Source organism: Perca flavescens, chromosome 2 (genome assembly GCF_004354835.1).
Source record: "Perca flavescens isolate YP-PL-M2 chromosome 2, PFLA_1.0, whole genome shotgun sequence".
Classification (NCBI taxonomy): Eukaryota; Metazoa; Chordata; class Actinopteri; order Perciformes; family Percidae; genus Perca; species Perca flavescens.
In genome coordinates this window covers 16635381-16650432 of record NC_041332.1, presented here as the reverse complement: position 1 = coordinate 16650432, position 15052 = coordinate 16635381, and the positions used below count along the sequence as shown (strand labels likewise).

Below are 15052 nucleotides of genomic sequence, written 5' to 3'. Positions count from 1 at the left end.
ACAAGCATTTACGCAGGATACAGGAATTTGTTACAACAAGTGTGACCATCAATGCTTTGTTGTCATGCCAAGGGACAATACAGGCAAAACGAAATACATTTAAAAATAAAGTATTGCAACATTTTAGTTGGATATTGGATGTGAAAAGAAGGAAATGGTCCTAACATTGCACTTTAGATGTGTGTGTGAATTTCCCACACCAGGAGTAATTTATACAGTTCTATTTTATAGTGATCCATTATCTGTTAAAATTTGTTTCTATGTTCTATTAAAGAAAAGATAGAAAATAAATATTTTCTCCTATTCAGGAATGTTGTGTGGACTAGCCAGACCTTCCTCCGCAGCGCTGTGGCAGTGGCCTGACTTTCCACCAATCTATAATCTATAATATCCTGTAAACTAACACTTGAGATAATAAAGCATAACCTCCATGGTGAAATACAAAGATGAATTCACAAAAGTAGACAAAAAAAACATATTTTCCAGGATCCCCCTGCTGTTGCCGTAGTTAATGATAAACTGGTGGCGTATTAGGGAAAGGCGGGGCTTATGAGAGCTCTAACAGATGGTATCTTGGTTTGAAGAGCAAAAATGAGAGAGAGAGCGAGAGATAGAGAGAGAGAGAGAGAGAGAGAGAGAGAGAGAGAGCAACAAAGAGTAGAGAGGAACCCCGCTGCTTTGTGGTCATCTGACAGCAGGAGGATCAAAATGTAGGGGTCACTCTGCCAGAAGTGACTCGTTCCCCCCTTTTAGCCTTTCTCTTAACTCTGCATGATGGGAAACAGGGGAGTTGGAGAGGTGATTTGGTCTGCACATGCCGCTAAGCTACTTAGTCAAGCCAAATGCCACTTAAAAAGATGGTTGAGATTAGTGGAGTGACACACAACTCGGTGTATAGAAGAGTTTTACTCAAACCAAACAAACAATGAGTTTAAGAAAATCCTTCAAAGTAAACGAACATGTAATGGGGATGGTAATTTTTATTTTATTTTTTTTCCGGCCGTTAATTGATCATTGAAAGTTACGACAAGCAGGCAACGAGTCCCTGTGTACCTGTACACTGTTCGCCAAAACAACCAGACACAAGAACAGTTTCTTCCCACAGACTGTCACTGTGATGAACACTTAACACAAGTCCATAGTGTCAGGATCAATCCCCAAGGATTGCCACTTTTACTAGCAGTTAAGAAATAGATCGTATAGCCTCTTTTACCAAGCAACAAACTTGTTTAAATTACTTTTTACATTCTTTTTCTTTTTAACTGTTTGAGTGAAAGTATTTATCGGTCAATATTCTTAATGTCGGTTAACGGTTAAACAGTTAATTATTACCATCCACAGGCTATAGTGTAATGTGTCTTTAGTGGGGTTTTCTCTCATGACCACAAGTCTTCACTCATTCCTATGGAAAAAAACAACATTATGTTAAGACTTGACATTTACAGTGTTGCTACCGTACCAGTTTAAATATGCAAGAAAGCCAGCAACAACACTTCCTTTCCATTATGAGAAAGCAGTTATTGCAATTATCCATTACACTGGGCAGTCAAGTGTTCAATGTCTTGCTCAAGGGCAAGCACCCCACCACCCCTCCCCCATACAGATGATCTCTGACAGTTAAAAGTTTGACAAAATAGCAGAAAAAAGAAAGAAGCCTATGCCTTTAATGTGTCTTGCATTAATATCTGTTATCGTTAAACCAGAGAATCCATAGGAATACAGGAAGCCTCTCGCTCACTACCTGATCTTACTACTAAAGCTGTGATTTATACTATGAAAGTGAATAAAAGCCGCCCAAAAAAATCTAATTTAATTGAAGGCAGCTGGGCACTGCAGAGTTATGTAACCTGATATTGAATTCATCCTCCTGCTCGCCGGCACAGTTCTGCTTACTGAGTGCACAGGACAGGCAAGGATAAAACGGCAAACTGATGGCTTGGTGATGGTAGTAGGCATAATGGGTAATATAATGTTATGACATTTATTAATAATTTTTGTTTTTTTCATCCTGTTTTATCCTGTTTTATATAGCAGATGTTAATAGTGTTTATCTTATGTCTTGTTATTGTAATTTATATCTGCCAATTGGGACTACAGATGGAAATTAGCCTTTGGGCTATAATCTGGCACTTTTACGTGTACTGCTGTACATGTACATTAAATGTGCATTGTCCTTAAATAAATAAATAAATAAATAAATAAATAAAATAAAATAAGAAGACCTGAGGAATTTTTTGCTGTTGTGCAATGTTTGTACGTCATGAATTCGTCACTCTACTGTTTTTACAGTCTCAGCTTTGAATTGCTTTACTTCTTGTACTTATTCTAGAACTTCTACAACTTCTCAGAAACACATCTGAGAAGTTGTGATTGACAGGAAAAGCTCATGCCTGAAATTTGCTGAATATGTGGAATTCTGCGCGGCCAAATGCAACAGCTGTAGCCTCACCAAAATAAAGTTAACACCCCCACACTCCAAGCTCTCTAAACCCTGACTCTCGCCTCCTTTTACTCACACACATACACCAGTACACTATCCCATCCCCGCTCTGTCACAAGACACACAACTCCAGCAGTCCCCAGCATGAGCTTCCACCCTCCCTCCCTCTGCCTCTCTCAATAGATCATTGTCCCCGTCCCGAACCCTCTCGGTCTGGTCACATCCAGAGAGATCGACTGTTGGGAGGTTTGGGAGGGTGGAGGGGGTGAGCGGCGGTGGCGGTTGTGTGAATATGCACAATTAATCTGAGTGAGAATGAAATCGGATTCTCGCATTACAGCATCAATGTTTATAATTTAAATGTCATGCTTCACGGCAGATGCTCTTTTATCATTGGTTTAAAGACTTCTTGAATGAGACACATCGAAGTTTCACAACAATGCCAGAAGTTTAGATTGAGTTCAGTGACCGACTGGAAATTTGAAACACAATTGCCCTTTAAAGATATGGCATTGGAGGACAGCGCTGTATTGTAATTGATTTAGGCTCCATTAATCTGTGGTAGATATACAAGGCAGGCTGTATTACTGAAGGGCGCTAGACTGCGATCGCTGCCTGAGGCAAGGTGACTGCAACCTCTCACCCCGTGACCATCAGTGACCCCCGCCTTCCCTCCCTCTCACAGCTCTGCAGACATAAGCCGTCTTTATCAGTGGATAGGTTCTTGTAAACTTTCTGCTCTACATGTTTATGATTACTGGGAGTTATTTTTAATGAATGGTGTGGACACGTAACCTCCATGTAACCTTAACAATAGGCTTTATCACTCTGCAGTTTTCCTCTATGTTTTAAACAGAACTGGAATGCAAAATCAATCAGTAATAACGAATTTAGATGAAAACTACATTCTACTAGGGCTGCAATATACAATTGTTTTCATTATCCATCATTCTGGTGATTATTTTGTCAATGAATCAATTGATAATTTGGTTAAATAAATAGCAAAAAAAGGCTGATCCAAAATTCTAAAGCCTAAACTAATGTCTTTAGATTACTTCTTTTGTCCAAAACCCAAATAGATTCAGTTTCCTACTGTGTATTACAAAGAAAAGCAAAATCTTCCCATTTGAGTAGCTGAAATCAACAACGTTTTTATAAAGAATTTACTAAAATGATAATTGTATTATTAAAACAGTTGCCACTTTCATTTTCTGCCAATCTACTAATCAGCTAATGGTTGCAGCTCGTATCTGTCTTGTCGTGAAACCTCAGAAAAGTCACATTGATGCATGACTGCACTCAAATCCAAAAAACACTTTTTTTTTTATTTGCTGTAATTGGTTCCTTCCTTCATCTCAATCATGGGAACTCACTGTGTATCTCTTAGACAGTTTATCTCACCCATAATGCCTCAGTAGACCTCTGACATTTGGAACTGGAGCTGAGCCAGCGGCTCAGACCACGAACAATTCTCCATCTTCATCTGATGACAGCCAGCTAATCTGGAAACCTACGTCTAACCCATGTATCTGTGGCTCCATCTCTCCGTCTGGTCCTCTCTCTTTCTCTCTCTCCAGCTTTATCGCTCTCTTCACCTTTTTTTTTCTATCCATAAAAACTCTGCACAAGATGCCTGTCAAAGGCAAGCTTAGTAGAAAAGATACAGCATAGTTACAATAATAATGATTAATATTACAGGCAGCAGACACAAACACACTGGATAAGACAGTCACCAACAACACCACACACCCATCCACTCACACTCACACTCACACACACACACACACACACACACACACACACACACACACACACACACACACACACACACACACCTCATCTTTATCTTGCCTGGTAGGAAGCTTCAAAGCATGGCTGCTTGAGTCTCTACGAGCTGCCGCCACTAAAAATAGACAAACAGCCTTTTGGGTTGTGTTACGACCCCAACAATACCAGGAAAGAAAAATCTGTACGTTGGCTATTTATATCCACACACAGTGTAAATGGCACAATGAGCACACACACGCATGAGGCAACACACACAAACACACACACTTAGGAGTAGGTGTGTCTAAACATGCCTGCATGACAGATCCAGCAGTGAAACTGGAGGTTGCTGTACGTGTAGGCCAAATGCACAGCAGCTCACAGATCCTCCAGCGGCTTTACTATGAGACGGAGAAAACTCTTCTTCTGAGCCCAACAACAGGCCGGCAGTCACTGCTTTGGTCTGGCTGCGGCTGGTGATAGTTTGGGGTGTTGGTTTCTTGTGCAACCTTATTGTGCCGATTACAACACACAACAAAAACTTTTTTTTTTTTTTTTTTTTTTTTTTTTTTTTTTTACAGGCATTACCTCTAAATTATTAATTTATATTTTCAAGAAAAGTGTGCTAAAGGCTGACTCTTGTTGCTGCTGAGACCACCAAGTGTGTCTTGCTTTACATACAGCCTCTGCTATTCTACACATTAGAGATAATTGCCACAGCTAATCTTCTCTGGTGCTCACACTCACTGCACTGTTACTGCCAAGTGTGTTTATAGTGCAGCAGTGCATGCCTGTGTGTGTGTGTGTGTGTGTGTGTTTGTGTGTGTGTGTGTGTGTGTGTGTGTGCCCAAGCAACCATACTAACATGGAATTCCCCTAAAACTACAAATCAGTTTTAGGGATGGGAGTTGGAGTCATGCTTTGGCAGCTTGTGGGAACGCAAAAACAGAAGATACACTCGATTTCTTATTAGAAATGAATGGGATTGGGTCTTCAAAAGAGACAAATAACCAAAATCAACCAGGTGTAATGACACAAGAAACAAGGCCATAAACAAATAAGCCAAGCCCAACCAACCTTGTATTTCCTCCTTGGTCAGTGAATGGCAGAGAACAGGTAGTAGTAGTAGGCGGCTAGGGCAAAACACATGTCTCTATTTCTCTGTGTTGCTCGCTGTCTGCGCTTAAATTCCAGCACTGAGTCCCAGAGAGAAGCCAGGGAAAGCAGAGGAGAGAGAGAGAGAGAGAGAGAGAGAGAGAGAGAGAGAGAGAGAGAGAGAGAGACAAAAAAAACGGGATATGAACCACAGAAAGTGAGAGCCAGGCTGAAATCAGAAAACCAGTTTGTCCACTTGTCCTTCTAGATTGTCCATATAGATGATTTATGGTCGCGCTGCTAGCAGACAGCAGATTCTCCCAGATTTCGGCGGGCTCTGCTCCTCGGCTGCCCCGGCATTCATCAGAGAGAGAAGTATCAACAGCTGTGAGTGTGTCTGTGAGCGGATATGTGTGTGTGTGTGTGTGTGAGTGTGTGTGTCTGTGTGCCCTCTGCGAATGAGAATATGTGTTTATGTGAAAAGAAGCTAAAGGGGCCACGTGACGCAGGCATAATCCTCCGCCCACTGGCTAGAAGCACACACGCACACACACACACACACACACACACACACACACACACACACACACATTCAGGCAAACACACATACAGGCTGCTAGACCAATCAGAGCTCAGACTCACACACACTAATCACACCTCCTCCTCCTCCCTCGCCTGCTCTCTCTCTCTCTCTCTGTCTAGTCATCTTTTTTTTTCTTGCCTCTCTTTTTCTTCTTTGATCCATTCACTTTCTGGTCTATCTCCCACATTCCACAATCCTCTCTCTCTCTCTCACTCTGTCCCTCATTCACAGACTCTGCCACCCCTCAGGCGACTGTACTGAAGGTCAGTGTTTATGAGTCCAGCTGGCAACAGTGTAACTACAGCCACACAACCTGCTGCAGCCCAAACTGCATGGCATTTACAGCCGATTTCACCCCTCAGAATCAATGTTATCTGGCTCCGTGGTGACCTGAAACACCAAAATCAGTCAGAAGTCAGGCTGAGCCACATCACAGCTGTGTGTGATTCAGTGTCTCGCCCAGAGCAAAAAACTCCATTACAAGCTTGGCGCCCATTTTTCTGTGATATTTGTTACTGTTGATTGATTCTCACAAACAATATAAGTATACAAGTACAAAAACAGTGTACATTGAGTAAACCTCATGATGGTGAAGTTTTTCTACCTGTTGATCCACCAAAAGCAGGAAATTAAGTAAAGCTCTACAACCGCAAAACAGAGACCACAATCTGACTCGTCGCTTGTCGCTGGCAAACGGCCACTCCCATTGAAAATGAATGGCAGCCTGTCGCTTTGTCGCTGTCTCTTGTAGCTAATGTGACTGTAGGGTTAGTGTTAGGTATGTGTAGTATGTCTCTCAGTCGCTCTGAGCCATCAGTTAAAATGAGAAGGACTCTATGATTGACAGCTTGGCAAAAGATGCAGTTGAACCTGTAACACACTGCAATCATGTGAACTAAATATAGTTTAAAACCACAGCTGGCAACCATAATACTAAAAACTGACAATAGTTTTGATGTTTTTCAAACTTAGTAATTCAAACAAGTAATTTTTCTAAAAAAATATATATACAGGCATGGGCTGGGTGCTCCTGGCTCTGTAAAACAGGCTGATTCCTCTAAATGGCATCAGATGAATGTGGAGGAGATAAGCCGAGCGTTTGCTCAGGGGGCTGCAGCGGGTTTGTACCAACAAGATATCATCCTGCAGTCCCCACATGACTAACTTTTCTTTTCCCAAATACTGTGTCCTCCTCATAAAGAACAATAATGTGCTCTTGGGTATTACTTGCGCTGCTAGAAATAACATTATGCTTATAAAAATTAAGCCCATTTGTCTTAAGATGCGTGGGGGGGGACTGTTTATTTTAGATTGAGAGCCCACTGCAGCGTCGTCTACAAGAAAATCTTCTTTTAGTGCCATAAATGTGTTATGGTAACAAGCTGCAGGGAAGACTTCTATTTGAGTTTGATTTATATTATTTTGTATGCTTGCAAAGTGCTGCGCAATACTTTACTGTTGTTCCTTTTTTTCCAATACAGTCGTTGTGGGTTGTGGAACTGTGTTACTATAAGCTGAAAATGGTCTGCATAAAACATAAAATAGTTTGCAAAATAGCCTAAATGACAGGATGTAAATAGCTTTAAGAATTTCTCATGTTTGACAGAAAAAGGTGTGTTTTTTTTATCATGGACTTTAATGAAATGACCATAAATGCCCTTGTTTAATATGTGATGTTGCATTTTTGCTGGCAGGCTCAGTTTAATATTGATACTGCTGTTTTTTCATGGCGATTGGTACAATATTAGTTTCTTCTGTATTGACCTGCCCTGTGTCTGCATACAGGATTCTCATCCGCAGTGCAGTGAGTATGCCAAGTACAGACTGGCACAGAAAAGAGAACACCCCCCTTGGATGTTGGTGCATCACTCAGCACTTTATGACCAACTTCACTCCATACATACACACACACCATCCACAGCTGTCACTGCCAGGCCTGACTCAGGGAAACCACACACACACACACACACACACACACACACACACACACACACACACACACACACACACACACACACACACACACACACACACACACACACACACACACACACACACACACACACACACACACACACACACACACACACACACACACCTGAATGCTGCCACTACTAGACAGAATCTAAACAGAGGCCATTGTATGAAGACATTACACTGTATATACTTATAACAATCTATTTGACTGTACTATGGATTGTGTAACACTAGCCTCTGGTTAGACACTTTACTATGTTTTGAACAACTCTGAAATACAACATCTGGACTGTAATGCTTGTGTACCATCTGAAATTACAAAAAGGTATGAAGGATCCCAACCTAGGAATTTACACAACTATCAAAGATGAAACACAAAACTGTTATACAAACTTAACTGCATCTTTGCTTTGCCTATACAATGAGTGCAAAGAGGGCTAAAGCAAAAGAAACACATCAAACTGGGACAGTCCTAGGATAGTGTCTCACTGGTTGATAACAGCAGGCCTGTCTCTTAACGATAGCTAATCGTGACCCTGTGGGAACCCAAATTACTGTTATTGCTTTAGGTTGACTCATTTCACACATTACAGACAAGGTTAGACCAAAAGCAGGCGGTCAAAAAGTGCTTGCTACTCTGCCGTCCCCACGCAGCTGGTATCAAGTCTGATGAGTAACGAGTCCGTTGCACACCACAGTGCTCTTAAGTTTTCCCATATTTCTGTTCAAGTCATCCCCTCCTTGACATCAGTGTTAAGCTTTGGACAAAAAGAAAACACAACAGAGAGGAAGCCCTAAGAGTCTGCTGGGCTAAATGCATGCTGGTATCCATTTACTGCCAAAGCCCTGCTATCAGCGTTCTGTCGGTGTTTCCCAGCAAACGCCAAGCACTAACAGGAGAGGAGCCCTGATGCTAACTGTTCAGGAATGTACAAAAACTTGAGCTCATTATTGGGACCTCTGAGATTTTTCCCCAAGAACAGAAAAGATGGTGGTGAGACCCCACTGTGGGAAATTGACAGATGTGGTAATCCTTAAGAAAATAAAACTCATTAAGTTAACGGGAGTGAGGCAACGCTAGTGACATGAGAAGTATTTTTTTCACAAAGCTTATTTTGACTTCCTTTACTTCAAACGCCATTTTCCCACACAACAGGAAGGTCAAGTTGATTCCAAGAGAACAGTTTAAAGCCACACAACGGCCTCCAAAATAACTTGGTCACAGCGTGTCAGCTCATATATAACATTGCGTTTGCATTATGAGTTGACATGCAGGAAAGATTCATAGCAAGCCTACGGTACAGATTGAGAGGTTTACATCTGCCAAAGAACATCTTAACTTCACCTGGAGGTTTTTTATCCATGTTACAGGACATTCAGAAAAACAAAAAACAGCACTGGGTTGAAAAAAAAGAAAGAACTTGGTTTGGTGGGGACGTCCTGCTTCGGGTACTGGTGATGCAGTAAAAAAGGATTCAGGAAGTCCAGTTTGAGTAATACTGTAAATCATTGCTATCAAAACAATAAAGACATGCTTGCAAAAACTTAAAAGGTATAGTGGAGGATTTTCTTTTTCCGGGTGGATCATCAAGACTATTGGTCCTCCTAGTTGTCAATCATTCTGGTGATATGTTTACATAAGGCCGTCGTACGTGCACGTCCCTAGCTTTCAGGTGTATATGTGTGGTGAGCTTGAGCTACGGTTTCAGCCATTCATTGAAGCATTGAAGCTTTTGGGAGAATATTTCACACGCTGGCGTGCGTTAAAAGCACAGGTTGGGCTTCCCACTGATGCCTCAGTCGTGAAGTTTCTACTCCACACGTAAAGTTTGGCATGCTATTTGGAGAAATCCATTTAAAATCACTGCTAGTAAAAGTTGATGTAAGCTATGATTAGCGATGCTAGCCCTGGCACAAGTCACGCACCACAAGACACACGGTAAACATCTCAATTTGTGAAAAAGTGCAAATCTTCTTTTGGAAAGTAGGCTTGTATGAGCCATGCCGACAGCAACTTGTAAACAGTGCACTCTCGTGCACACGTTTAATAGGCGTTCCCTCTCGGGAGCAGGCAGAGTGTTGCGCATGTGCATTTTTTCAAAAAGTACAGAGGGTGGTTCTTTTCTAAAATTCGGGAAAATCCTCCACTATACCTTTAAGGCATGCATGCAAGGTAAAGAAACTAAATAACAAAACTAAACTTGGAGGCACGCTGGAGAATTGTTCAGTGGTGAAGGAGGTTTGAAATCTCCTGGTACCTCGTATATACTGGCAATCAGCAGCTTACACAGGTTCGACAGCAGACTACAGTGAATTCCAGTCTTAAGTGGGCTACAACAGCAGCAGGTGGAACTAAAACCTGTGTTCCTGTTATGTTCATGAAGAAGGTAAAGAAAACAACCGTGTTTATTTGGTTCTTTGTGCTCTTGTCATTGGCTTTCGCGATTGTCGGGTAGTGGGTGCTGCAGTGAAGCGAGCTTTGGCTTCTCGTTATCATTTTTAACCCTGCAGGGTTGAAAAAAAAGCATGTATTGCATAACCTGTTTTACACACACACACACACACAGAAAACCTGTAAAGCTGTCACTCCTCTGTTTATCCGGCTCTTAACAGCCTGTCTAGTTTAACGCTTGTATAGGAGTGATCCTAAGTAGCCTCTAATCCATGTTAGAGAGGTTGAAGAGGCATTTAGAGAGTAGTTAATGTTTAACGCACTGAGACACGCTCAGATTCACTTCCTGGATTGCTCACCGGGAACAATGTTGTCACTGTCCGAGCAGCTGTGTTACTTAGCAAGAAGAAAGTGTGTGTGTGCGCACACACACACACACACACACACACACACACACACACACACACACACACACACACACACACACACACACACACACACACACACACACACACACACACACACACACACACACACTTGCAGGGATGTACTCAAGTGTGACCAGGGAAGTCTGCCTCTGCCTTAAGGTTCAGGTAAAGAATAAACTGTAGAGACAGAAGAGAGCAGGCAAGTAAGTAAGAAGAGTGTGTGTGTGTGTGTGTGTGTGTGTGTGTGTGTGTGTGTGTGTGTGTGTGTTTTTTAAGAGGTCGCTGTTACTCCTTCATTTCCTCCGTTGATGGAGATGAAACGAGGCTTGGAAATGACAATGGGAAGTCACCGCCCAGTCGTTGCCTCGGTCAAATGTGCCATTCCAGGTCAAGTTGAACGAAAAGCACTTCAGTGACAGATCGCTTAGGAAATACAGTGTTTGTCTCGAGGAAATTGATTGAATTGAAACTGATTTAGGACCCAAAATGAACTATGACTCACCCGTCAAGGCTCACAACTAAAACTAAGTAATAATAATAATTTGTCACTTGGTGCAATTGTATTTTGAGCCCGACACGGATATATTGTCTTATCTTGTGAAAAAGCGGGTCACTACATGTATTGCGATAAGATTCTGTTTAAATTCTCATGAAGGAATGATTCTTTTTGTTATGTCAAACATGTACAGTGGAAGAATTCAGTGAATGCTTTAACAAAAGTAAGCTTCCAGTAAACAATGTTGCACATTTCAATGCCTCTAAACATTAAATGTCTCTTGCAATATTTTAAGAGTTTAAATATACAAGTGATTTATGGTGTGAAGGTTTGTTGACAAAGCTGGCTGTTATACAATACAGAGGTTAGGTTTCCGGCTGGTGTTCAACGTCTTTATCTGTGCTACATATCGCATTCTAAACTGAGCCTACAAAACCTCTGAATTGCCGTGACTCCCAGATAACATCGTACACACACATGCACCTTTTCCACTCCCTGTTGGCAAGAGAATGCAATACACACCTAGAGTCAACAGAAACAGAGGACACATGTATACAATATTACCTCTGGTTGTAAATACAGGTTTTTCATATTTTATGTTCAGTAGGTTTTCATGTTGACATTTGATCCATTAATACGTTTATTTTACTTTATAAAATGTAGAATGATTGTCAAAAAGGACTGGAGATAAAGGGAAAGAGGTAGGGCATTTTCTGTAGTGCTGGTTGACCTGCAGTAGTTACATTTTGAAGGAGCCAGAGGGATGACGTTCAACATGACAAAATGTCAAAATAAATTTCCTGTCAAGTTTTAGTCCAAAATGACCGGATACACTTTGAACTAAAGGAGTGTGCGACAGCTTAGATGTTCAAAGTAGACGTTACATGTTTGAAGCTAACAAGAACTAAGTCTATCAAAGTCCAAACTCGGCAGTTAGTTGCATGAGTCTTCAATGAGACTGTGACAGGAAAGCTAAAGCACTGCGACTCACACAAACTTTCAGGAGACAGAAAGGTGCTTTGTAGCTTCACATCCCACAGGCCAGTTCCTCTCAATCAAAGCCATAAAAGTAGGGGGTCTCCCACTTTTATCTCCGGCACAAGACGATGCTGTGCGTGGATCATGAAAGAATGATCAATGGCAATCACTTTTAAAACTGGAGAATGTGTGTGCATGTTTCTGTGTGTATGCATGTCCAAAGCAGCTGTGGGTGCCAACACAGTAATCAGCATTCGATCAATACCGTTAAGCAGTGACACTCTTAATTAGCCATTTGTCAACCTCTATTCTTAATTAGTCATTCATCAATGGTTTGTAAAAGTCATATATAAAGCACGGAATTCTTGTAAAAAGCTCAACCAAGCAAGTAAGTGTGAAATGAGATTTACATTTGTAGGTATTAAAAGTTGGATTAATCTCCACCTAAGGTGCAGCAAGGCTGAAATATACAAATACAACACATTTGGCACAGAGGTATGTTTATATTAGGGGTGAAACGGTACATGTATTCGTATTGAACCGAAGCAGTACGGGCGTCACGGTTCGGTGCATAAATTTACACGGAGAATACATGGTACAAAAATAAATAAAACTTAAATTAATTAATGTAATGCGAAACTAATGTAATGCGGAACTACTAGATGCGCAGGTTATTTAGGGACACCTAATCTAAACCCTGTATTAGCTTCTCTGCATTGGCTTCCTGTAAAATCCAGGATCAAAATTAAAATCCTCCTCCTGACCTACAAAGTGGTCAAGCACCATCATATCTAGAAGAGCTCTTAGAACCTTATTGTCCCACTAGAGCACTACGCTCCCAGAACTCAGAGCTACTTGTGGTTCCTAGAGTCTCTAAAAGTAGAATGGGAGCCAGAGCCTTCAGCTATCAGGCTCCTCTCCTGTGGAACCAGCTCCCAGTCTGGGTTCGGGGGGCAGACACCGTCACCACATTTAAGAATAAATTGAAAACCCTCCTCTTTGATAAAGCTTATAGTTAGGGAGTGAGGAGTTGCAGCGTACGCCTAGACCGGTGGGGCAGGGTGTATAGCTACAGACACAGCTCCCCTTCTCTTCTGCTTCTCTTCATAGTCGTCAGATTCATCTACCATATAATCAATAATATAATAAAAGTAGAGGGAGGCAGGCCAGTACAGCCCGATCCGGTTGGGGAGAGTTCTGGCCCGACCAGGCTCCTCTCCTTAACCCGTCTCTCTTAGTTATGCTGTTATAGTTCTAGACTGCCAGGGAAGTTACTTCCTTCCTGTGACACACTGAGCTTCTCCCTTCTCTCTCTTTCTATTTGTTTCCATTTGTGTGCATCCTTGTCCCAGAAATGCCTGTTACTAACCTAGCTCTGGGGAGTTTACTACCCGGAGTCCTTATGTTTCTTTTTTCGCCCCCAGAATATTTCCTTGGATTAGGGTGGCACCAAGATCTTGGTTGCAGCTGTACATGTGGTCCTGCTTCACCCCGCTACGCTCTGCGATGCCCTGCAGTGTCTGTCTGCGTCCTGCTGAGTCCACCCATGCTGTGCTGTGCCACGCTATGACATGAACTACTACGACTACCATTGTAGTCACTGTTCCATTATCTCTATTGTGACTATTACACCACTGTTCATCATAACCCCAACCGGCACCGTCCGACACCGCCTACCAAGATCCTGGGTCTGTCCGAGGTTTCTTCCTAAAAAGGGAGTTTTTCCTCGCCACTGTCGCAATTGCCACTGCTAATGCTTGGGGGAATCACTGGAATTGTTGGGGCTTTGTAAATTATAGAGTGTGGTCTAGACCTACTCTATCTGTAAAGTGTCTCGAGATAACTCTTGTTAGGGCCCGAGCGCCGACAGCGGCAAAGGCCCTATTGAAACTGAAGGAATTATTGTTTCTTTCTATTATTATTTTCCCGTCAAATGAATTGGCTTTTTGAGGGGCTAAATATATTCAAAAACTCACCAAATTTGGCGGTCGCATCAAGTCTGGTGAAAATTTACGTATTTTAAGGGTTTTCGGGAATAGGTGCACAAAAATGGTTCGCTAGCGCCCCCTAGAAAGTTAAGAAAATTGAGCCCCTGCAGTGCGTTTAACATAGACTCACGAAACTTGGTACACATATGTAACATGTCAAGATGTACAAAAAACTTCATTAGAGCCATACCCTAAACCCAACAGGAAGTCCGCCATTTTGAATTAAATGTTCGAAATTAGTGCAATTTTGGCCATTTCCACATAAAAAAAAGGTAAAGGTAAAGGTACTTTATTTGTCACATACACGTACATGTAGCGAAATTCATTCTCTGCATTTAACCCATCCCTCAAGGGAGCAGTGGGCTGCCAATGACAGCGCCCGGGGACCAACTCAAGATCTGAGCCAGGGCACTGCCTGGAGAACCTAGTACATGTTTTTGATGGTGGGGGAAACCGGAGCACCCGGAGGAAATCCACGCAAAACATGGGGAGAACATGCAAACTCCACACAGAAAGGCCCCGGAACGACCTGGATTTGAACACAGAACCTTCTTGCTGTGAGGCCACAGTGCTAACCATTGGGCCACCATGCTGCAAATGTCGTACATGTTGTACTTTAACGAACTCCTCCTAGAGATTTCATCCGATCAACTTCAAACTCGGTCTGTACCATCTTAAGAAGTTAAAGATGAAAAGTTGTTAAAAGAAAAACTTCTCGTCATAGGGCGTGGCCGTGGCGGGGCGGGCATTTTGTGCGTTTCGCCGCCTAAACAGGAAGTGGGTGTAACTCGAGTGTACGTTGTCCAACTGGCTCGAAACTTTTCAGGATTTATAAGAGTCCAACCCTGAGGACAAATAAAGGCCGATATTTACTTAAAGTCATAGCGCCCTATGGTGGCAACAGGAAG

The 15052-nt window shown here is 42.1% G+C and overlaps 1 protein-coding gene across 6 annotated transcripts in view; it reads right to left on the bottom strand.

Annotated features, from left to right (window-relative positions):
- The window catches only part of add3a (adducin 3 (gamma) a), a 114781-nt gene that overhangs the window by 36195 nt on the left and 63534 nt on the right, over positions 1-15052 (bottom strand). Inside the window, exon 1 of one of the 6 annotated variants that reach the window (XM_028594470.1) lies at positions 5285-5744. The exons of the other annotated variants lie outside the window; for them this stretch is intronic. The gene's annotated coding sequence lies outside the window, so the exon portion shown is untranslated. Of the gene's footprint in view, positions 1-5284; positions 5745-15052 lie in introns of those variants that run through there. 6 annotated transcript variants of the gene reach the window in all.